The following is a 25,045-nucleotide window of genomic DNA, read 5'->3' on the forward strand; positions in this document are numbered from 1 at the left end:
TAATGTTATAGTTTTTTCGTTAAATATGCACAACTTCTTTTCAGATTTTACATATGACCAAAAACGCAGGCTACATCAGCCAGAGTAATACCATGTAGCAATGCATTACACTTTTGTTACAATGCACTTAAAGAATAGTTTAAAACATTAAGGAATTTTGCACATTTTTATTCTATATCTTGTCCTACTAAAACTAGCCTCGTATGGAATAGTTATTTTATATTGCATTTGATAATGCTGCATTGGTCATGTTGTGTTTTACACATATGTTGAAAATACACCATATGTATGAGTGCCACACCTGCAAAAAGCATACAATAGAAGCATACTGTTGTCTACTGTATACTTTTTTGCAGGGTGTGGCACTCCGACAGTTATAATTATTTGCGATTCAAATCGTTCTTGGTAATATTGTTTGGTAATAAACAAAGGCAAAATATTGCACCATCAGATGGCAGGCAATCTCTCCAATAGCCACTGTAACTGCTTGAGCAAGCATTTTACACACACTAAATCCACTTTGTTAAAACATCAACCTTAATCCTTAGCAGCAAATTACAACACGCCACAATTGAAAACTACGCTACTCTTTTTGGTGTGTTATTTACTTAATCTTCCTAATGGCAAAGTGTCTTTACTCATGTACATGTGTAGCTATGTTCTTGCCATGCAACTATTCCCTTCTCCCCTTCTGCCTTTTCTGTGCGTAAACCATTGTGCTGGGTCTCGGGGACTCTCCGCGCTTGGACAAGTAATTTTTTCCTGAGAAAAATAACAATTGAATATGCTATAATTTTAGGCTGAATCAACACTTTGGTTTATTGTGTTTCTTCATTTCATTCGTGGCCTACTTGGATGTGTCTAGCTCTAAACGATTCCTTTAATTAAACAACAACTACAAACATGCAATGTTGTTATAGAGGACGCACGAATTAGGTAGGGAAATACACGCGGAAACTATAGTGCCACTGTAGCACTTGCAAAACCAACAGTAAGATGTGCATGTAGAGCTCCAACTAAGGCATTTTTCTAACACATTTGAGTGGAACTATACAAGTATGCTGTGAAGCTGTTGTCGCCTCTTGTGTTTATCGGTGTTACATTTTTTCCCGAGGAGTCGTGAAAGGGAAGGATGCAGCTTTTTAGTTCGTTTTGCAGTTTGTCTATTGGAATAAGACATGATGCCCTGGAAACACATATGTATGTGTAAATAACGACGATGAGAATATAACATTTGATAGCACACTATGGATACGTATCTGGCTGTAAAGGTAAGGGTTGCGCCTTTTAATATATTATATCATTGTCGGAGATGATCATTCTCTTAAATATTGTTAAACAGATATAAGGGCACTATAAAAAGAAAGACCGACAACTGAAAGGCTCTTGAATATGGTTTAGTAGTAAATATGTATTTTATGGGTTTTACAGCCTCAGTTGATGATGCTGGATGGAAAACAATTAACATAGGCTACATAGATAAACCCACTTGAGTGATATTGTGTGTGGGATTTATTGTATAAGGTTCACAACAAGTGTATTTTTATATTGCATTTTAGCTTCAACAATCACACAGCTATACAAGCTTCAGATAGTTGGAAGATGCACTTTATAGGTTAAAAATCGAATCGTCTCAGAGTAGGCTATTTATTTGACGACATGTAGAAATACAGCAAACTGCAACATTTTTGCATCGCCTTATTGAGCAAAACAGAAATATATAGCGATGTGATTTCACTACACAGGTTTACCAAAATGTAACTCAAGCCACGGTCAGTGAAAATTGTTTCGAGATTTGGAACCTATATCCTTTTCCAAGTTCTGCAGTGTGTTGGATGGTTTGAGAGGTTAATTCTACCACAGAAGGCAGCCATAGACTATATGCGAAAGCATGCGAACATAAAGTGGCCTAAGTGTGTTTATAATGTGAAGATTTTGCACAAATTGAAATTCGGGCTTCTAATTTGTCTCACGTCGATCCTACATCATATGTAGCCTACATATATTTTGTGGCGAAGTGTGTGCTTGCTTTCATCCGTGTTTGGGTAGGGACTGGTGTGTGTTGCTTTTCAAGGGGTTAAGTATGTGCACGCCCAATAACTAATGTGTGGGATTTTTAAACATGTCTCTCTAGCCTATTATTGTAGCCTTTGTGAAATTTGAAAGAATGACTCCACTATAAGGAACTTGACATCACAATAATTATAGCCATCTTTAATGACACTGATGAAAAAACGTTGTGCATGTGTTTTTGGGGAGACCGGAAGAGGGAGAGAAAATGCGTGCGTGTGTCTGTGCTATACGAATTAGCTTTGTAAACCACTGGTGTAGATTAACAGTGAAATGGTTAGTTCCCAGCAATGCAGAGAGGAACATTGAAAAATAGTATAAAAAAATATAATGAAGACTAAATACACAATGAATAACAATAACTTGGCTAAATACATGGGGTACAAGTACCGAGGAGTAAGATGCAAATTAGGTAGGTATGTAAATATGTGACCGACCAGCTCCATTTGTCTTATGTAGCAACATTTGAAATTGTGTTTTTTACATTGGATAAAAGTAGAGACAGAGCTAGAAAATAGCATATCATACTCTACAGTTGAGGAACAATGGGAAAGTAATTATGCTTTGAAAGTTGATAAAATTGTAACCTCACTTTTGAGAAAATGCCCCTTGAATATTTTTGGTACACCTACTGGAGATTTCGTCTTTGTCTACACCCATTCAGCATCGTTCTCTTAAACCCTACCCCCACCATCTCTTTAAGGATTAACATGTGAGGCCATGTACTAAACAACCAAAGCTTTCAAGACTAAAGGCTGGTTTATAGTACGGTTGTGTTTTTAAATTCAATCTGGAGTGCAAGAGTGCGCTCAGAGTGCGCTCTGGGCATTCCTAAACTCAGGGTTGTCAGATCGTCTTTTTGTAAATTCAGAGTGTTTCGCTTCTGGTGCATTCAGAGTGCACACTGGACACTCTGGTTGAGGTGTAGGCTAGCTACTTCCAGACACAAATGTGAGAACAGCTCACTCTGACCATTTTACTCACCCTAGCAGAGCTGGTTAGGCTGTTTTATGTTATCCAGCGCGTTAGTGACCGTAACTGTGCTGCTGGCAACAATTCAATTACACTTTTTTGCCAACATTACTGACACCGGCCATATTCAATGGGTGTTGAGCGTTTGTAAATTTGTCAGTTATTCTGCGCTCTGGTACACTCAGACGAGTGTGCTCTGAAATCGGAGTAGCTAGCCAGAGCAAATTTACGAAAGCACCCAAATGTCCATTGAGAACGCACAGCAACTTTACCACTTAGCAAAGCTAAGAATAACTGAAATAATCAAGTCAGTAAACATTGGGTAGTTAGTTAGATAGCATTTAGATAATATACTGTCCGGTTTCATTTATTTGTAGCCAACTAACATTAGGTAGCTAACTAACATACCTGTACATACTGCTGTAATGATATGCTATGTGGTTCGTAAGGATAGCGTATAGCATACCTAACAAATTGTCAGCCAACATAACGTGTAAGGTAACTTATTTGAAAAGTCATTACTTTATTACATTCATCAACATTTTCTTAACATTTGTCATAATTAGTTAAAGCAATTAACTTGTATCCGCTTTTGTTGGACTTGGTTGTTGGACTTGGTTGCATATTTTCCGCCATTGGCTTCAAATCTGAAAACGATGTAAAGCCACACCCATTTTCTGAAGAATTGCATTATGGGCCCTAAAAGCACAGAAATAGTGTCCACTGCTTGTATGCTTCGTATTTTAGCGAATGTAGTACGACACCTGGGAACTTTTGGCATACTAACTATATCCTTACTATGACCAATAAGCATACTATATACTATATATAATTTACGCCACAAATAGTACGGTTAGTGCGGTCAGTATGAGTATTCGAACATAGCTCTAGTTTCCTGAAACGAGTCACATATAGGTATGGGTAAAGTGACTAGGCAACAGGATAGATCATAAACAGTAGCAGCTGTTTAAACTTAGCAGCTGCTTAAACTTCATGCTCCTTTTTTGATTGTAATTACATGTCAGGCTACATGCATGATCCAAACAGCACTTGCACACAAATATAATTGAAATGTCTGAAAACTCTGAAGGAGGGGTTAGACCTACATTTTATCAGGGTTTTTTTATTTCTCAAGTCAATCCCACAAAATAGGGATTCGATTGAACAGATATAACATTCTTATTCCAACATAAAGCAGAGTTAATATTTCAAGTGCTTGGTGTGGCATAGAATGAACAAAGACATTGGGCTCTCAAGCCCACAATGAATACATGGTGAATATACTAAGGCGCCCCACCGGACATACAGTACACTAGTTGAATCAACGTTGTTTCCCCATAATTTCAATTAAATAATGTTGAACCAACGTGGAATAGACAATAAATTGTTGTCTGTGCCCAGTGGGGTGTCACTACACAGCAAAGACACTTGCTGTTTTATGTATTGTGAAGGCTTTTCAAAAAACAAACAAGCCAAGAGATTTGATCAAACTGCCCCATTGTTTAGCTGCATGTGGCACTTCCATAAAAAAAGTATTTGTTGCTGTCACATTTTTTCTCTCTCTCTCTTTTCTCTCTCTCTCTCTCACACACACACACACACACACACACACACACACACACACACACACACACACACACACACACACACACACACACACACACACACACACACACACACACACACACACACTCACACACACACACACACACGAGAGAGAGAGAGAGAAAGATCTTACAACATGTGAAGGGGAGGGATTTGTTTCTAATTCTGAGCACACACATTCTCAAAATGACACTCGACAAACAAACCTGCATTTTTACCATGGTATATTTAACTACTGCACAATGGGGATTGACTATTGCCCATGTGCACTGTTGTTGACCCTGATATGGACAAAACTACAGATATCCACTTTGCGTTACAAACCAGGCGATTCATTCCCAATACATGGTGTCTGCCAAGCGCTGACATCTGTACAGGAAATGGCCCTCAAGGGGTTAATGCTGAATGTGCACACAGCCAATCATTGAAAGAGATATAGGTCTGGTATGACAAGCAAACACAATCAGTGGACACATCACATGGATGCTGGGTTGTGCTGAAATGTAGGCCAATGCTACTCCAGGGATATCTTGGATCTATGCAGGAGGCAACAACGGAATGTTGTTTTTGTGCATGGGAAATTATGAAGAGAAAGAAAGAAAGAGAGTTAGAGGGATACAGAGAGAGGGAAAGAGACAGACAAACAAACAAAGAGAGAAAGAAGGGGAATTATATTAGAGAACAATTGAAGATGATTAAAGATGGATATGACAGGCCACTTTCAACTGTGGTCATTTGCATATCCTGTGTATACACCCTCAAAGATACAAGTCCTGTTATGTGTGTTTGTTTTGGTTATGACATAATGACAAGTGGTCCCTGATGGTGGTGAATGAAGGATAGGTAGAGTAGCATCAATAGATCCTAAGAGGGCATGAGGAGGTTGGGAATAGGAAAACATAGGGGGTGGGGAATCCTTCCAAATAACATTGAAGTTTTTGTCTCACATGATATGTTGCATAATATGATACACTTAAAAAAATAAACCAGGCACAGAAACAAACAACAATAGAATACAATTACTAATGGTGCACGCAACGTGTTTTGACAGGTGTCTTCCTCAGGCAGTCTATAATATTCCTGATGATAACACAAGTTGAGGTGCACCTCAAGGGCCTGTTCTAACTAGGATTAAACAGGAACCCGGTTACTGAGATTTACCGAAATTCCCCACCCAAAACCACTCCCCTTTCCCGGGATAAATCACTGCGAGAAACCAGAAAATTATAATAACTGATTTATATCAACAGCATGACCTGAAATGGAACTGTTAAATGATATGCAATGTCTAAATCTGGCTTCTCTACAGTCTTCTCTGCTCTATGCAATATCAATCATCAACTCTCATGGCGGGGACAGACAGCCCATGTCAGTTTGGAGTGCAGTTCACAATGCATGTAGACCTACAGTTGAAGTAGGAAGTTTACATACACTTAGGTTGGAGTCATTAAAACTCGTTTTTCAACCACTCCACAAATTTCTTGTTAACAAACTAGAGTTATGGCAAGTTGGTAAGGACATCTACTGTGTGCATGACACAAGTAGTTTTTCCAACAATTGTTTACAGACAGAATATTTCACTTATAATTCACTGTATCACAATTCCAGTGGGTCAATAGTTGACATACAGTAAGTTGACTGTGCCTTTAAATATCTTGGAAAATTCCTCTAGGAAACAGACGCATTCTGTCTCCTAGAGATTAACGTACTTTGGTGCGAAAAGTGCAAATCAATCCCAAAACAACAGCAAAGGACCTTAGACATAAAGGGACAGTTGGAGAGAACCAAGATACGAATGAAAAAAGCAGAAAAAGGAACAATTCTGCCAGCTATGGAACTGCATTTGAAAACTGAACAATTAAATGTAATTGCAAAAACTTGACGATGAACGAGCACAAACTCTTCAACAAAATTGTCTTCTACAGGAACAACTCGATTTAGCCAAAACTAAATATGACGATATCCACGCCAAGCTAGATAAATCTGACAAGTTATCTACAAACAGGAGCACTCAATTTGATAACATGCATGCAGTTGTGTTGAAGGTTACTCAAAGTAACACTGTTCTACTCTAAATGCCACAGACCGAAGATTATCAGTTAATGAACACAATTACTAAGTTGGATGACAAATCAGCAGAACTCATTGAAGTCGCTGACCAAATGATTGATGAGAGAACTCAGGTGATGAGGATGGAAATATTGATTTCTAAGCAAGCAGAGGAAATCTCATCACTGAATCTCTTGTTTTGTACTCAAGACCTCTATCTGCAAACCATGACAGATAAGTTTGAGACCAAAAGGATTAAGAGCAACACATGTGTCCAAAATCCATACTTTAAGTACTCAAGTGGACTCTGCAATAGGTACAATTAGGTACAATCTGGTGGAATTCCAGAATGGTCATGCGCATACAGCGTGACTACCCAACCAAGCAATCGGAACCCGGTACTCGAAGGAGTGAAGACGATAGAAGGTTTCAGACTTTGCCTCCCTCATGTGTCCCTCAGTCTTCTCGTCTTGGCCATTCGGGAACTGAGTAATATGGTGCCTCTTCGCCAACAAAGCCAAAGCTTTGCTTCTCCTCTTGGCCTTTCAGCCCCAGTTTCCCCACAGGATTAATCCAACCCTCTCCGCACGCTTGGCGTGGAACGCCTTAACAAACTCGTCAAAAAAGTCTGCATTGGATGGCTACTCAAACGCTATGGGTTCTGACAGGGTTTAACTGTTGAAGCGAATGTAGAAAAGACACGTGACGAGGTTCATTCGTCTACAACAGCAACACGTGCTTAACTTCTTATGGCTGTGGGGCAGTATTGAGTAGCTTGGATGAATAAGTTGCCCAAAGTAAACGGCCTGCTCCTCAGTCTCAGTTGCTAATATATGCATATTATTAGTATTGGATAGAAAACACTCTAAAGTTTCTAAAACTGTTTAAATGATGTCTGTGAGTATAACAGAACTCATATGGCAGGCAAAATCCTGAGGAGAAATCAAAACAGGAAGTGAGAAATCTGAGCTTTGTATGTATTCACCAGAGTCCCCAATGAAATCCCCTTGACATATTAATGATGTTGCATTGCCTAGGGGTTTCACTAGATGTCAACCATCCATAGAAATTTGAATGAGCCTTCTACGGTGTTGTGGGAGTGAATGAGAGCAGAATCTACCAGGTGTCTGGCAGTCAGCCATTTTCTGATCACGCTTATTCCTTATGGTACCCATTTGCGTTCCATTGCTCATGAAGACACGAAGGAATACTCCGGTTGGAACGTTATTGGAGCTTTATGTTAAAAACATCCTAATGATTGATTATGTACTTAGTTTGAAATGTTTCTTCGACCTGTAATATAACGTTTTGAAGTTTTTGTCTGATGTAACGCTGACCAGAATGAGCGTTTGGTTATGTATACCAAACACGCTAACAAAAGAAGGTATTTGGACATAAATAACGGACATTATCGAACAAAACAAACATTTATTGTGGACCTGGGATTCCTGGAGTGCTTTGATGTAGATCATTAAAGGTAAGGGAATATTTATCATGTCATTTCTTGTTTATGTTGACGCCATCATTGCGGCTATTGTGACGTTTACTTCTGAGCGCCGTCTCAGATTATTGCATGGGTTTCTTTTTCCGTAAAGTTTTTTTAAATCAGCGGTTGCATTAAAGGAGAGGTATATCTATAATTCCATGTGTATATCATTCAACAGAAATACTCATCATAAATGAAGATAATAATACAAGTATTATTATCTTCATTTATGATGAGTATTTCTGTTGAATGATGTGGCTATGCAAAATCACTGGATGTTTTTGGAACTAGTGAATGTAACGCGCCAATGTAAACTCATATTTTGATAAATATGAAATTTATCAAACAAAACATACATGTATTGTGTAACATAAAGTCCTATGAGTGTCATCTAATGAAGATGATCAAAAGGTTAGTGATTCATTTTCTCTATTTGTGTTTTTTTGTGACTGGCTGGAAAATCTTTTGCTGCATAAATGGCTATGTGGTGACCTAACCTCATCGTTTGTGGTGCTTTTGCTGTAAAGCATATTTGAAATCGGACACTGTGGCGGGATTAACAACAAGATTAGCTTTAAAATGGTATCAGATATATGTATGTTTGAGGAATTTTAATTATGAGTTTTTCGATGTTTTGCAATTGGCGCCCTTCACTTTCACTGGCTATTGTCATATCGCTCCTGTTAACGACTACGCTACTCTTGTCACAGATTTGAAATTAGAATTCAGTGGTTATGCGACTGGCAAACTATTGCTTAACTATAGTTTTGACAAGTCGGTTAGGACATCTACTTTGTACATGACAAGTCATTTTTCCAACAATTGTTTACAGACAGATTACTTCACTTATAACTCACTGTATCACAATTCCAGTGGGTCAGAAGTTTACATACACTAAGTTGACTGTGCCTTTAAAAAGCTGGGAAAATTCCAGAAAATGATGTCATGGCTTTAGAAGCTTCTGACATCGTTTGAGTTAATTGGAGGAGTGCCTGTGGATGTATTTAAAAAAAATAAACAACTATTTTACCTTTATTTAACTAGGCAAGTCAGTTAAGAACAAACTCTTATTTTCAATGATGGCCTAGGAACAGTGGGTTAACTGCCTGTTTATGGGCAGAACGACAGATTTGTATCTTGTCAGCTCGGGGATTTGACCTTGCAACCTTTCGGTTACTAGTCCAACGCTCTATCCACTAGACTAAACTGCCGCCCCGACATGTATTTCAAGGCCTACCTTCAAACTCAGTGCGGTGGAAGAAATGGCATCAGTTTTACAGGCGCCCAACCAATTGTGCTATTATGTGGGGGGGAGGGGGGGTGGGGGTTTATTTGTAACGTATTTTGTACATAATGTTTCTGCAACAGCCGGAGACTTTAAAACTTCTTATGGCTAGGGGTTCCGCTAGCGGCACCCCTCGGCAACATTCCGCTGAAAAGGCAGCGAGCGAAATTCAAAAATATTTTTTAGAATTATGTAACTTTCATACATTAACAAGTGCAATACACCAAATGAAAGATAAACTTCTTGTTAATCTACCCATCGTGTCCGATTTCAAAAAGGCTTTACAGCGAAACCACAACATATGATTATGTTCGGTCAGAGCTTAGTCACAAAAACACACACAGCCATTTTTCCAGCCAAAGAGAGGAGTCACAAAAAGCAGAAATAGAGATAAAATTAATCACTAACCTTTGATGATCTTCATCAGATGACACTCATAGGACATCATGTTACACAATACATGTATGTTTTGTTCGATAAAGTTCATATTTATATCCAAAAATGTCAGTTTACATTGGCGCGTTACATTCAGTAATGTTTTGCTTCCAAAACATCCAGTGATTTTGCAGAGAGCCATATTAATTTACAAAAATACTCATATTAAACATTAATAAAGGAAATAACAAGTGTTATTCACAGAATTAAAGATATACTTCTCCTTAATGCAACTGCTGTGTCAGATTTCAATATTTTTTTGCGGAAAAAGCAAACTATGCAATAATCTGAGTACGGTGCTCAGATAACAAATCATTATAAATATTCACTTACCTTTGATGATCTTCATCAGAATGCTGTCCCAGGAATCCCAGTTCCACAATAAATGTTTGATTTGTTCTATAAAGTTCATCTTTATGTCCAAATACCTTCTTTTTGTTCACGCGTTCAGCCCAGTAATTCAAATTCATGACGCGTGATCACTAGGAGCAGACGAAAAGTCAAAAAGTTCTGTTACACTCCGTAGTAACATGTCAAACGATGTATAGAATCAATCTTTAGGATTTTTTTACATAAATCTTCAATAATGTTCCAACCGGAGAATTCCTTTGTCTTCAGAAATGCACCAGCTCGTGGCACTCTGCCAGACCACTGACTCAAAGAGCCCTCATTCCCCCCTCCCTCACAGTAGAAGCATCAAACAAGGTTATAAAGACTGTTGACATCTAGTGGAAGCCTTAGGAAGTGCAAGATGACCCCATAGACACTGTGTATTCGATAGGCCAAGAGTTGAAAAACTACAAACCTCAGATTTCCCACTTACTGGTGGATTTTTCTCAGGTTTTTGCCTGCCATATGAGTTCTGTTATACTCACAGACATCATTCAAACAGTTTTATAATTAGCTACTAATAATATGCATATATTAGCAACTGGGACTGAGTAGCAGGCAGTTTACTCTGGCACGCTTTTCATCCAAGCAAGCTTGGTAGCCTTATGGTTCTCGCTCTGCCAGTTCAAGATGAGCCCCAAGGCTACAGTGTCTTCCTGTGTCTGAGATAACTTTGACAGTTGAACTAAGCTCATGTTGCATTTATAAGTTATATTCTTCAAGATTCAATGGCTATACATAATGAATTTCAAAGTGCAAAAATGTATGTAGCAATGTCAGTTTCTCCCTTTAAACAACACCATATGATGTCAACAGGGCCTTATCTCAGCAAGTGGCACAAAAGCCTCCACAAGGTCCCTCCAATTTTGGTCTATTTTAGACTGTACAAAACTTACTTATTATAAAGAAATTGATCATTTTCAGCTTCCCAGCATGGTACAAGCAATGTGCTGCTGAGGCCCATGCTAGACTGTAGAAAACTGTTCACCACTTCCACTGGCGTCCACAGAGCCCCAATAGCTTTGTCACAGTAAGACAGGCAGTATATCTCATTTCATGTTTCTCATCTGAAACCGTGAGAACCCTTGGGCAGTTCCCATCACCAAAAAATAAATGTAGAGCCTTCCAAGTGTGGCGTCAATTGACCTTTTGGGTGACTCTTCGCTGTCTTAACATAAACCCCCATGAATAACAAATGTGACTTCTCTCTATGGCGTGAAAACGTTCAGCCAGACAGTATTTTTAGTGCTTAGACTTTGAAAACCACTGAAAGTGACTCATTCCTTCTTCTTTTGGAGTGAGATTGTTTTCCGGTTGCACATGGACTCAACTAGATAAGCTACCGACCCTCTTTAGATTGTTCTTCACAGAGGAAAACATCCCCAGTGGAGCCTGAATGTTATCGCTCGGTGACGATACAAGGAGCTCTCCATTTTAGCTCTCTGGAGCAAGCCTGTTTTCAACACTAACCTTAGGGCCCTAGTGCACCTCTTTAGCAATGAAGGTGATAACTGGAAGAGTGACAATGTTTTCACACTGGATCATGACCTCTCTGGTTTTGAGACAGGCTGCTGGCATTGTGTGTTTGTGTGTGTGTGTGAGTGATAGATCCAGGCTGTATCACATCCTGCCGTGATTGGGCGTCCCATAGGGCGGCGCATAATTTGCCCAGCTTCGTCCGGGTTTGGCCGGGGTAGGCCGTCATTGTAAATAATATATTTTTCTTAACTGACTTGCCTAGTTAAATAAAGGTTAAATAAAAATAGATAGAGGGTGGAGGAGAGATTGCGAGCAAGAGAGTGCGAGAGGGTAGAGGAGAGAGGGTGGAAGAGAGAGGGAGAAAGGTGATAGAGGTTGGAGAGAGAGAGGGGAGTGATAGGGTGGAGGAGAGAGAGAGAGAGTGGGTGGAGGAAAGAGAGAGAAGCTAGAGGAGAGAGCGAGAGAGAGCGAGGGACGAGGAGAGAGGGCCTTCATATCTAATTTACAAATCACCTGAGAATATGTAGGTACAGGTGACAGAGAGACCCATATGTAGGGAGAGGGGAAGCACACACACGTTAGTATGTAGCAGTCTAGGCAGTGCCATGCCAGTGATAGAACAGACCAGTATGTCAGTCTGACCATAGTGGATTTATCCATATCTCACTACACTGACACCATCTGTTCTGTCCTCCTGACTCCCAACTAACTAAAGGTTAATATTGTCCCCTATATTACGCCGTATGATTCAATAAGCCTATTATTAGTACTCATATTAACACCTCAGAATATGGATTAGGCCTACTGCATGTAGGGCTGACCATCAGTATATTATAATGCCGTTATAATACTTTGTAATCCAAGGCTTATTTTAAAGCTATAGTAATAGTTTTAGTAAGGTCTTATAATCAAGATGCATGGCAATATATGTGTTCTAGTAGAAAGAGTCTATAGCAAAATGCTGCTCGACAGTAAATTCATGGTACAACCCCAAAACATTTTTCATCCTTCAAATCAAATGTTTGTTTTTTTACATGTGCTGAATACAACAGGTGTAGACTTGACCTTAAAATTGTTATTTATGAGCCCTTACCCAACAATGCAGAAAAAAGAGAAAAAAATGTAATACATTTGCACACGCAAAAAAGAACTAGTAACACTTTAAAATAACGAGGCTACATAAAAGGAGTTTTGGTACCGAGTCAATGTGTAGGGGTACGAAATAGTTGAGGTAATATGTACACTGAACAAAAATAGAAACGCAACATGCAACAATTTAAAATATTTTAAAAAGTTACAGTTAGCATAAGGAAATCAGTCAACTGAAATGAATACATTAAGCCCTAAACTATGGATTTCACAGGACTGGGAATACAGATATGCATCATCTGTTAGTCAACAGATACCTTAAAAAAAGGTAAGGGCGTGGATCAGAAAACCAGTCAGTATCTAGTGTGACCACCATTTGCCTCATGCAGCGCGACACATCTCCTTCGCATAGAGTTTTTCAGGCTGTTGATTTTGGCCTGTGGAATGTTGTCCCACTCATCTACAATGACCTTGAGAAGTTGCTGGATATTGGTGGGAACATGAAACACGCTGTCGTACACATCTAGCAAGAACATCCCAAACATGCTCAGTATGCAGGCCACGGAAGAACTGGGACATTTTCAGCTTCTAGTAATTGTGTACAGATCCTTGCGACACGGGGCCATGCATTATCATGCTGAAACATGAGTGGATGGTGGTGGATCAATGTCACAAAATGAGCCTCAGGATTTCGTCAAGGTATCTCTGTAATCGATAAAATGTAATTGTGTTTATTGTTCGTAGCTTATGCCTGCCCATACCATAACCCTAACTCTACCATGGGGCACTCTGTTCACAACGTTGACCTCAGTCTGCCATTTGCCCGGTACAGTTGAAACCGGGATTCATCCGTATAGAGCACACTTCTCCAGTGTGCCAGTGGCCATCAAAGGTGAGCATTTGCCCACTGAAGTTTACGCAGATGAATCCCGGTTACGATGCCAAACTGCTGTCAGGACAAGACCCTGCTGAGAAGGATGAGCATGCAGATGAGCTTCCCTGAGATGTTTCTGACAGTTTGTGGGAAATTCTTCAGTTGTGCAAACCCACAGTTTCATCAGCTCTCCAGGTGTCTGGTCTCAGACGAACCCGCAGGTGAAGAAGCCGGATGTGGAGGTCTTGGGCTGGCTTGGTTACATATGGTCTGAGTTTGTGAGGCCGGTTGGACGTACTGCCTAATTCTCTAAAACGACATTAGAGCCGGCTTAGGTAGAGAAAGGGACATTCAATTCTCTGGCAACAACTCTGTTGGACATTCCTCCAGTCAGCATGCCAATTTCACGTGCCCTCAAACGTTGCGACATCTGTGGCATTGTTTTGTGTGAATAAACTGCACATTTTAGAGTGGTCTTTTATTTTCCCTAGCACAAGGTGGACCTGTGTAATGATCATGCTGTTTAATCAGCTTCGTGATATGCCACACCTGTCAGGTGAATGGATTATCTTGGCAAAGCAGAAATGCTCACTACCAAGGATGAAAAGAAATGTGTGCACAACATTTGATGGAAATAAGCTTTTTGTGCATATGGAACATTTGAGGGATCTTTAATTTCAGCACATGAAACATGGGACCAACACTTTACATATTGTATTTTTATTTTTGTTCAGTATTCATGTAGCTAGGGGTAAAAGTGAAAAGGTAATGAGAGCAGCTCGTCCCCAGTGATGTACTGGCCAAGCAGTTGCCATACCAAACTTTTCCTCCCGAGGTGGAAGAGGCATTGTCATGCTCTCTTCACAAATATGTTGGTGTGTTTGGACCATGATAGGTCCTTTAGTGATGTGGACACCAAGGACCTAGAAGCACTCGAATCTCTGTTTCCTGTAGTTCACGATTAGCTCATTTGTTGATGGTTGTCCTTCCACCACACTGCCATGTCTCTGTCTTATCGTAGTCTGTGATCAGGCCTACCACCGTCAAGTCGTTGGCACACTTAATGATGGAGTTGGAGTTGTGAGCAGCCACACATTCGTGGGTTAACAGGGAGTACCCCCGTGTTGAGGGTCAGCATGGCAGATGTGTTCTTGCCTACCCTGAACACCTCTGGTTGGCCCGTCAGGAAGTCCAGGATCCAGTTGCAGAAGGGAGGTGTTAACCCCCAGGGTTAGTGATGAGCTTGGAGGGCACTATGGTGTTGAATGCTGAGCAGCATTATGAACAGCATTCTCATGAAGGTGTTCCTTTTGTACAGGTAGGAAGGGGCAGTGTGAAGTGCAATAGAGATTACGTCATCTGTTGGGGCGGTATGCAACCTTTTTAATGTTAACCTGTTTAAAGGTCTTACTCACATCTACGGAGCACATGATCTCACAGTCATCTGGAACAGCTGGTGCTCTAATGCATGGTTTAGTGTTGCATTCCTCGAAGCGAGCATAGAAGGTATTTAGCACTTCTGGTAGGCTCGCGTCACTGAACAACTAGCGGCTGAGTTTCCCTTTGTAATCTGTGATAGTTTGTAAACTCTGCCACGTTCAATGAGCATCAGAGCTGGTGTATTAGGATTCAATGTTGGTCCTGTACTGATGCTTTGCCTGCTTGATTGTTCATCGGAGGGCGTACTTCAAGGTAGAATGGACAGAATTACCTGTATTAATGCTCTTTTGTGGCAAACAAAATTGAAAGAAGATGAATGAAACTTGGGCTCCGTTATGTGGTTTGAGGCATATTAGCCCACTTTCAAGTACGGGCTCATTTGGTGCATAGATAAAAGTGGGCCTAATTTGAGAGATAAGGGGCATTCTACAATGGTTCTGGTGTGTGGGTGTGTGCGTGTGTACGTGCGCGTCCCTGGGTGTGGATGTGTGTGTGTTTGTGTGTGTGAGAGTGTTATAGTTAGCCAGCAACCCTTAGGCGCTAGACTTCTCACAAGGCTTTGGTATCTGATATCAGCAGCTTACGTGAGTGTCTCAGACGTCCTGTATACATGACAGAGCTGGAGGGAAATACATGTGGGACAGGAGGAAGAGGATTGCCAGGATGAATTGCCATATGGTACCCTTAACTTGTCTTCTGGACACTGTTTCCATTCCCAGCTGTTTCTAACAGGTTGTTCGTATCTCTTTTTTTGGTCCTTGGGGTTACGGATGCAAATTTTAGTTAATTTTGCTGCAGACTAACCGACCCTCATTAACTGGTCAACAAATGGTAAACAGAAAATAAGTGACCAACATAAAATACTATTCATGCACACAAGGAACAACATTTTGTTCATTAAGAGCTTAATGGAATCATGCAACAATAGAAAGACTATTGTCTTACAGTCAAAAGGCTATAGCCTATTATTGAACATGCAACTCCTGTAATGAAGCAGCTAATAAAACGTCATTTTCAAACATTTGCCAAAATGCAATTCTGGAGAAACACTGTTCTAAACAGCACACCTAATGCAAGTGGTTTGATATTCTCTGTTAGAAACTTAAAAAGATGGTGAATCTCGAAGCAACAACTAGGATGGGTTGATAATATGACTAGGGTTGTGCTTTTGGCTTCTGGACAACGAAATAAAGTTAATATGGAAACCAATAGAACAGTAGAGAAATGGTTTATGGCATTATATAATAGCTGCCTCCGTGTTTTTATGGTTGGATTTTTGAAGCGTTTGAAGTAAAATAAAATGTTCAGATTTCAATAAATTATACTACAAAGTGGTAGGTGACGTGCTGATAGCCTGCCTACCATTGACTATAGTCTATGCACTCCAATGGCGAATGGAAGGCGCGCTTGAAATAGAACTTAATAAAAATAGTAGGTATTTTTAAACGTGGCCATTAACACGTGATTGCATTTAGAATTATTATTTGTTGCGCAATGCGCAATGACTGGGCTTAAAAACGCACGTTTCACTCCAGTACCAGCTTTTTGAGGAGTTGTTCCCTCGCTGTCTAACTGACAGGTGAAAGGTTATTCCGTTCCTCAAACTAGGCTCTGTATTAGAGGTCGACCGATTATGATTTTTCAAGCCGATAACCGATACCGATTATTGGAGGACCAAAAAAAAAACGTTGCCGATTAATCGGCCGATTAACTCTTACTTCTACCCCCTCCTTTTTCGAACATTCTGTTAAAAATCGCGCAACTTTTCAGCGTCCTGCTACTCATGCCAGGAATATAGTATATGCATATGATTAGTATGTGTGGATAGAAAACACTCTGAAGTTTCTAAAACTGGTTAAATCACGGCTGTGACTATAACAGATCGTGTGTTTCATTGAAAAACGCAAGAAAAACTGCTCTCTGAAAGCTAAAAATAATTTCCATAAGTCACTTCCATGAGTTGTTAAAAGAGGACAAAATTTAATATCGACCTGCATGCAATTCATACAAATTCCACACGATGTCGCCATTGTCGTCATTTTCAATTGAATTTTTTGTTGGAAAATCCATCTATCTGGCTTCCGTTTCTTCCAGTCTCCACCAGGATGTTGTTAATGTGGACATGGGCAGCCATTGATTTGCACACGAGGAGCTATTGAATATACATCGCCCTGTAATCATTTTGATAGATTATAAACGTTTACTAATACCTAAAGTTGGATTACAAAAGGATTTCGAAGTGTTTTGTGAAAGTTTATCGTCAACTTTTTTAATTTTAAAAAATGATGCAGCGTTAAAAAACGATGTTTTTTTCTGAATGACACAACTTCCATAGAAAGCTATTTTGGGTATATATGGACCGATTTAAACGAAAAAAAGACCCAATAGTGATGTTTATGGGGCATATAGGAGTGCCAAGAAAGAAGCTCGTCAAAGGTAATGAATGTTTTATATTTTATTTCTGCGTTTTGTGCTGCGTCGGATAAGCAGAGTCTTTGTTTACGTCGCATTCAGGCATTTTCAGGTGGTGCATGCTATCATATAATACCTTCTCATGCTTTCGCCGAAAAGCATTTTAAAAATCTGACTTGTTGGCTAGGTTCACAACGAGTGTAGCTTTAATTCAATACCCTGCTTGTGAATTTTGATCAAGGTTTGAGTTTAAACGAGTACATTTAGCATTTAGCGTAGCGCATTTGCATTTCCAGGTGCCTACTTGAGACATATGCGTCTCAAGTAGAATCAAGAAGTTAAAAAAAAAATATTTGTAATAATGAGAATTACAACAATGCTGAATGAACACTTATTTTAACTTAATATAATACATCAATAAAAATACATTAAAAAATGAAAATGTTCAATTTAGTTTAAATAATGCAAAAACAAAGTGTTGGAGAAGAAAATAAAAGTGCAATATGTGCCATGTAAAAAAGCTAACGTTTGAGTTCCTTGCTCAGAACATGAGAACATATGAAAGTTGGTGGGTCCTTTAAACACCAACTTCAATATTCCAAGGTAAGAGGTTTTTAGGTTGTAGTTAATATACTATTTATAGGACTATTTCTCTCTATACCATTTGTATTTCATATACCTTTGACTATTGGATGTTCTTATAGGCACTTTAGTATTGCCAGTGTAATAGTATAGATTCCATCCCTCTCCTCGCCCCTACCTGGGCTTGAACCAGGAACTCATCGACAACAGCCACACTCGAAGCAGCGTTGCCCATGCAGCGTAAGGGAAACAACCACTCTAAGTCTCAGAGCGAGTGACTTTTGAAACGCTATTAGCGCGCACCCCGCTAACTCGCTAGCCATTTCACATCGGTTACACCAGCCATTAGGGTGATAGGCTTGAAGTCATAAACAGTGCTGTGCTTGCGAAGAGCTGCTGGCAAAACGCACTAAAGTGCTGTTTGAATGAATGCTTACGAGCCTGCTGCTGCCTACCATCACTCAGTCACACTGCTCTATCAAATATCAAATCATAGACTTAATTATAACATAATAACACACAGAAATATGAGCCTTTGGCCATTAATATGGTTGAATTTGGAAACTATCATTTAGAAAACAAAACATTTATTATTTCAGTGAAATACGGAACCGTTCGGTATTTTATCTAACGGGTGGCATCCCTAAGTCTAAATATTCCTGTTACATTGCACAACCTTCAATGTTATGCCATAATTACGTAAAATTCTGGCAAATTAGTTCGCAATGAGCCAGGCTGCCCTAACTGTTGCATATACTCTGACTCTGCGTGCAATGAACGCAAGAGAAGTGACACAATTTCACCTGGTTAATATTGCCTGCTAACCTGGATTTCCAATAGCTAAATATGCAGGTTTAAAAATATATACTTCTGTGTATTGATTTTAAGAAAGGCATTGGTGTTTATGGTTAGATACAGTCGTGCAACGATTGTGCTTTTTTCGCAAATGCGCTTTTGTTAAATCATCCCCCTGCGTTGCATCGATTATATGCAACGCAGGACACGCTAGATAAACTAGTAATATCCATGTGTAGTTAACTAGTGATTATGATTGATTGATTGTTTTTTATAAGATAAGTTTAATGCTAGCTAGCAACTTACTTTGGCTTCTTACTGCATTTGTGTAACAGGCAGGCTCCTCGTGGAGTGCAATGTAAGGCAGGTGGTTAGAGCGTTGGACTAGTTAACCCTAAGGTTGCAAGATTGAATCCCAGAGCTGACAAGGTAAAAATCTGTCGTTCTGCCCCTGAACAAGGCAGTTAACCCACCGTTCCTAGGCCGTCATTGAAAATAAGAATGTGTTCTTAACTGACTTGTCTAGTTAAATAAAGGTGTAAAAAAATGAAAACTTGAAATCGGCCCTAATTAATCGGCCATTCTGATTAATCGGTCGACCTCTACTCTGTATGCTGTGAATGTGTGATAAAAAAAAGATATGTCGTTATCCCTCTAGTTATCTGTCTACCAACATATCTAATCAAAACACAGAGTGAGCTGCACAGGTGTAGCTGTTGTGCCACAGCCTGAAACATCTATCAATGTACAGTAGATTATGAATGCATATGGTTTCGAGGTAATGTCATTAACTTCTCCCAGGTGTTAATGAGATGCAGGAAATCAGTCGTCCCTACAGCCCTGCAGGACCAGTTGAGCACTGCCTTAAATTATTGGCGTTGGGTAGAAAAAGAAAATTAATCATCAGAGCAAGGTAGTTCAGCAGTTATGTATTTTATCATTATTCATAGTAAATACAACACAAAAAAAAACTTGTGGAATGGATTGCCAAAGTTTTTGATTAATGTCAGAAATCTGCACAGCTCTGTTTCATTGAACCTTCAAATGACATTCAACGGACTCCCAGTACTTCTGAGGTAAACGGAGGGGGGGGGGGGGGGGGGTGGGGGGGTACGTGAGAGCTTTGTGAAGTTGCTCGCTCCTGAATCCCGTAGAAGAAGGGAGCATTGATTTTCCCTTGGATAACAAGCCTGGACCGACTTTGATGCAGGCCAGAGTTCTGTTGCTTCCTCTCCCCAATGGTCACCCATCCCAATCTCAGGTTTCCACTCAAAATGCTAAGTGCCTTTACACAGGTCTTCAGGGAGACAAACCAACTTCCACTACTAACACCCAATTGGATGAGTTTTCACAGTCAAGTTGATTAGGAGGTTAAAAGTTCTGGACCGCAGCACTACTCCAGAATTGATTCAACCTGGTGTTTGTGAAAAAAGAGAGAAAAACTCAAACTGTTCAAGTCAAGTCAAACTTCATTTAGTGTGTTATCCCAAGGTTTCAATACGCTTGGATAATGTCATATTCTGGGCCAATGCACTCAATAAGAGCTCAAAACACTCCCAATGCTTACAGTATAATAGGTTTTTGGTTAATCTGTGAAAATCCTGGCTCTGAGTGGGGTTTATAGACTTGCCTACCCCTCTGTCTAACCTTTGACTCTACTGAGCAAGTGGATTGAACCAAGTTCTCATGCTGGCCTTGTTTGGGAAGGGAGGAGAAAGCATTGGAACAATGGCAAAGTTGATGTGTAGCCTACAAATAAGAAGAGCAGAGCTGTTGCATTTCAAAAAATTTATTTGTAACTTTCAACTCTCCCAGTACTTACAGTAATTGGTTTTTGATATTGAACCACCAGAAACATATTACTATGCTTACTAGGGCTGGGAATTGGCAGGGACCTCATGATTTGAATTTATCATGATACTTAGGTTACGATTCAATACATATTGGAATTCTATATGTATCATTATTCTATGTTTTGCGATTCGATACTGCAATTCGTTATTGCAAATCAATATTTGAAACATATTGTTTGCTACATAAGACTTACTCTGCAGCTCAAATCTACTCGAAAAGTACTTGCAATCTGTCTAGATGATTCAAGGCTTTTTGTCAACTGACTGCAGGGGATCATCTATCTGTTTCCTGGTCTGCCCAACAGCAAATTCCTGCACTGCAGGGATGGTGTTAGCAACCATAAATAGTTCAAATGCATGTGGATTGGGAATACATCCCTTGCTGGCGGCTCCTCAGTACTTAACCTGTTGCGACGACCAAACCCGGATCCGGGATTCTATTTATAGACCTAAGCTCATTACCATAACGCAACGTTAACTATTCATGAAAATCGCAAATGAAATGAAATAAATATGCTAGCTCTCAAGCTTAGCCTTTTGTTAACAACACTGTCATCTCAGATTTTCAAAATATGCTTTTCAACCATAGGAAAACAATCATTTGTGTAACAGTAGCTAGCTAGCGTAGCATTTAGCGTTAGCATTAGCGTTAGCATTAGCGTTAGCATTTAGCAGGCAACTATCACAAAAACAAGTAAAGCCTTCAAATAAAATAACTTACCTTTGAAGAACTTCTGATGTTTTCAATGAGGAGACTCTCAGTTAGATAGCAGATGCTCCGTTTTTCCAAAAAGATTCTTTGTGTATTAGAAATAGCTCCGTTTTGTACATCACATTTGGCTACCAAAAAAAAAAAAAAAAAAAAAAAAAAAAAAACGAAAATTCAGCCCTCAAAACGCAAACTTTTTTCCAAATTAACTCCATAATATCGACTGAAACATGGCAAACGTGGTTTAGAATCAATCCTCAAGGTGTTTTTCCACATATCTCTTCAATGATATATCCTTCGTGGAAGCCTGGTTTCTCCTTGCTCTCAAATGGAAAAATAATTGCACCTGGCTTTACGCTCCAATTTCGACGCAGGGACACCAGGCGGACACTTGGAAAATGTAGTCTCTTATGGTCAATCTTCCAATGATATGCCTACAAATACGTCACAATGCTGCTAACACTTTGGGGGAACGACAGAAAGTGTAGGCTCATTCCTTGCGCAATCACAGCCATATAAGGAGACAATGGAAAACAGAGCTTCAGAAATTCTGCTCATTTCCTGGTTGATGCATCATCTTGGTTTCGCCTGTAGAATGAGTTCTGGGGCACTTACAGACAATATCTTTGCAGATTCTGAAACTTCAGAGTGTTTTCTTTCAAAAACTGTCAAGAATATGCATAGTCGAGCATCTTTTCGTGACAAAATATTGCGCTTAAAACGGGAACGTTTTTTATCCAAAAATGAAATAGCGCCCCTAGAGATCAAAGAGGTTAACATACAGTCATTCCACATAAATGAGGCCCAAGGCTCAAAACCTGCTCTTATTCTTTGAAAACCCTGCTTTACTTTTTTCATGAGCATGAATCACAATGTTCCTGGCTTCTAGTTTTTTGGGAGGGGTTCTGTGTAGGCGATTCTGAAGCCAGGGACTTGGAAGTCTCGTATTCTTGTGGGGTGAATTTTGATCAGACTTTTTATTTAAATTTTTTACAAAACTATGGTTCGGATAGAATCTAGATATGAAGAGCTTCATTCCAAAATGCCGACTCCTTGTATAGTCCATGCCCCGACAAATTGAGGCTATTCTGAGGGCAAAAGGGTGAAACTCAATATTAGGAAGGTGTTCCTAATATTTGGTATAGTCAGTGTATAAAGTAGCTTTGCAAGGTTTTACACAGTCAAATGTGACTAATAATATTATTTTTATAAAGAACATGATATATCTTTTTTATATTGATGTCACAAATGCATCTATATTAAAAAATGTATCAATACAATAATATGAGATCTGTGCTCTGTGCTCTGGTCAAAACTGCCCTACCAAGCAAAAAGGCAGTAACTGCTCATAGCCTTGAACTGAGAAAAATTGCTTCAACGTTTAATTGTCCAGCCAAATGAATTCTAGGGAGATCATTGAAGATGTAGTGATCTGTTGTCTTACTATGAGTAAATGTTTTATTTATGTTGACTCTGACCTTTGACATGACCATTGACCCTTAAACAGCAGTTACTGCCTTCTTTCTTGCCATGATCTAGTGCTGTCATGATACCAACATTTTACTAACAATATGATACCCGGCCAAGTATCATGATACCGAGTAGTATCAAAATACCACAGGGGGGGAAATTCAGAGTGGCATGCATCCTGTTACCCCGGTCCCCAACACTTGTTCCCGTTTTCTAAATGTTATGCACATGTGCCACACAAAAACCTGTCACTGATATTCACACTGCTACTCAATACAACACACATTCAATTTAACTTCACACTGTTCACTGTATAATAGAATACTGCATAGAAATGGCTGATTTTATCATATTTGCAAAGGCCTACCTGTGATTTGGTTGGAGGAATGGGAGGAAGGAATATACATGCATAATGATCTGCATGTCATTGTGGCAGTATGGGGAAAACAAAACAATTACTCTTCAGATAACACAAAGACACACACTCTCCCTCCCTCACACACGTTCTCTGTCTCCCTCATGAACACACACTCATCACCCTCTCCCACAAACACATACACACTGCTCATAACTTTAAAAACTTTAAAAAGGCACCAAACAGAGTGTAAGGAGCACCAGAAAGAGATACATTTTTGATAGTTTAGCCTTACATTAGGCCTATATTAATTATATCTTTTGAGGCACATCTCATGAACAGCAGACCCATTATTCCTGTGCCAATCAAATTTGTCTATACCTACTGTCAAGTGAACAGGTTGTTAGCTAGCTAGGTAACATGACTGAACAACATTGTTTGTAATCAAAATTAGCTGATTAGTTTAAAATGGCCCTCGTGACAAATCACGCAGGAAGGAAAAAGGTAATATGAGTCATATTTTTGGAAGTGTTTGAGCTACAGACAAGCCTGTTTCTTTGCTGTAAAGCTTCAAGCATAACTGTTGCAAAACTCTCTGGCACTGCTGCATGACAGCAAACTTGCAAAGCCTATCAGACTGGCCTGTGCTCTTTGTTATACCAGGGATTAAATTACACTGCTCAAAAAAATAAAGGGAACACTTAAACAACACAATGTAACTCCAAGTCAACCACACTTCTGTGAAATCAAACTGTCCACTTAGGAAGCAACACTGATTGACAATAAATGTAACATGCTGTTGTGCAAATAGAATAGACAACAGGTGGAAATTATAGGCAATAACCAAGACACCCCCAATAAAGGAGTGGTTCTGCAGGTGATAACCACAGACCACTTCTCAGTTCCTATGCTTCCTGGCTGATGTTTTGGTCACTTTTGAATGCTGGTGGTGCTTTCACTCTAGTGGTAGCATGAGACGGAGTCTACAACCCACACAAATGGCTCAGGTAGTGCAGCTCATCCAGGATGGCACATCAATGCGAGCTGTGGCAAGAAGGTTTGCTTTGTCTGTCAGCGTAGTGTCCAGAGAATGGAAGCGCTACCAGGAGACAGGCCAGTACATCAGGAGACGTGGAGGAGGCCGTAGGAGGGCAACAACCCAGCAGAAGGAACGCTACCTCAGCCTTTGTGCAAGGAGGAGCAGGAGGAGCACTGCCAGAGCCCTGCAAAATGACCTCCAGCAGGCCCCAAATGTGCATGTGTCTGCTCAAACAGTCAGAAACAGACTCCATGAGGGTGGTATGAGGGCCCGACGTCCACAGGTGGGGGTTGTGCTTACAGCCCAACACCGTGCAGGACGTTTGGCATTTGCCAGAGAACACCAAGATTGGCAAATTCCATCCCTTGCGCCCTGTGCTCTTCACAGATGAAAGCAGGTTCACACTGAGCACATGTGACAGACGTGAAAGTCTGGAGACGCCGTGAAGAACGTTCTGCTGCCTGCAACATCCTCCAGCATGACCGGTTTGGCGGTGGGTCAGTCATGGTGTGGGGTGACATTTCTTTGGGGGGCCGCACAACCCTCCATGTGCTCGCCAGAGGTAGCCTGACTGCCATTAGGTACCGAGATGAGATCCTCAGACCCCTTGTGAGACCATATGCTGGTGTGGTTGGCCCTGGGTTCCTCCTAATGCA

The 25,045-nt window shown here is 40.0% G+C and overlaps 1 protein-coding gene across 1 annotated transcript in view; it reads left to right on the forward strand.

The window, feature by feature from the left end:
- Window positions 1–899: 899 nt before the first annotated feature.
- The window catches only part of LOC139383404 (leucine-rich repeat and fibronectin type-III domain-containing protein 2), a 241,115-nt gene continuing 216,969 nt past the window's right edge, over window positions 900–25,045 (forward strand). Inside the window, exon 1 of the mRNA XM_071127944.1 lies at window positions 900–1,271. The gene's annotated coding sequence lies outside the window, so the exon portion shown is untranslated. The remainder of the gene's footprint in view (window positions 1,272–25,045) is intronic.

Source organism: Oncorhynchus clarkii, chromosome 25 (assembly GCF_045791955.1).
Source record: "Oncorhynchus clarkii lewisi isolate Uvic-CL-2024 chromosome 25, UVic_Ocla_1.0, whole genome shotgun sequence".
NCBI classification, from domain to species: Eukaryota; Metazoa; Chordata; class Actinopteri; order Salmoniformes; family Salmonidae; genus Oncorhynchus; species Oncorhynchus clarkii.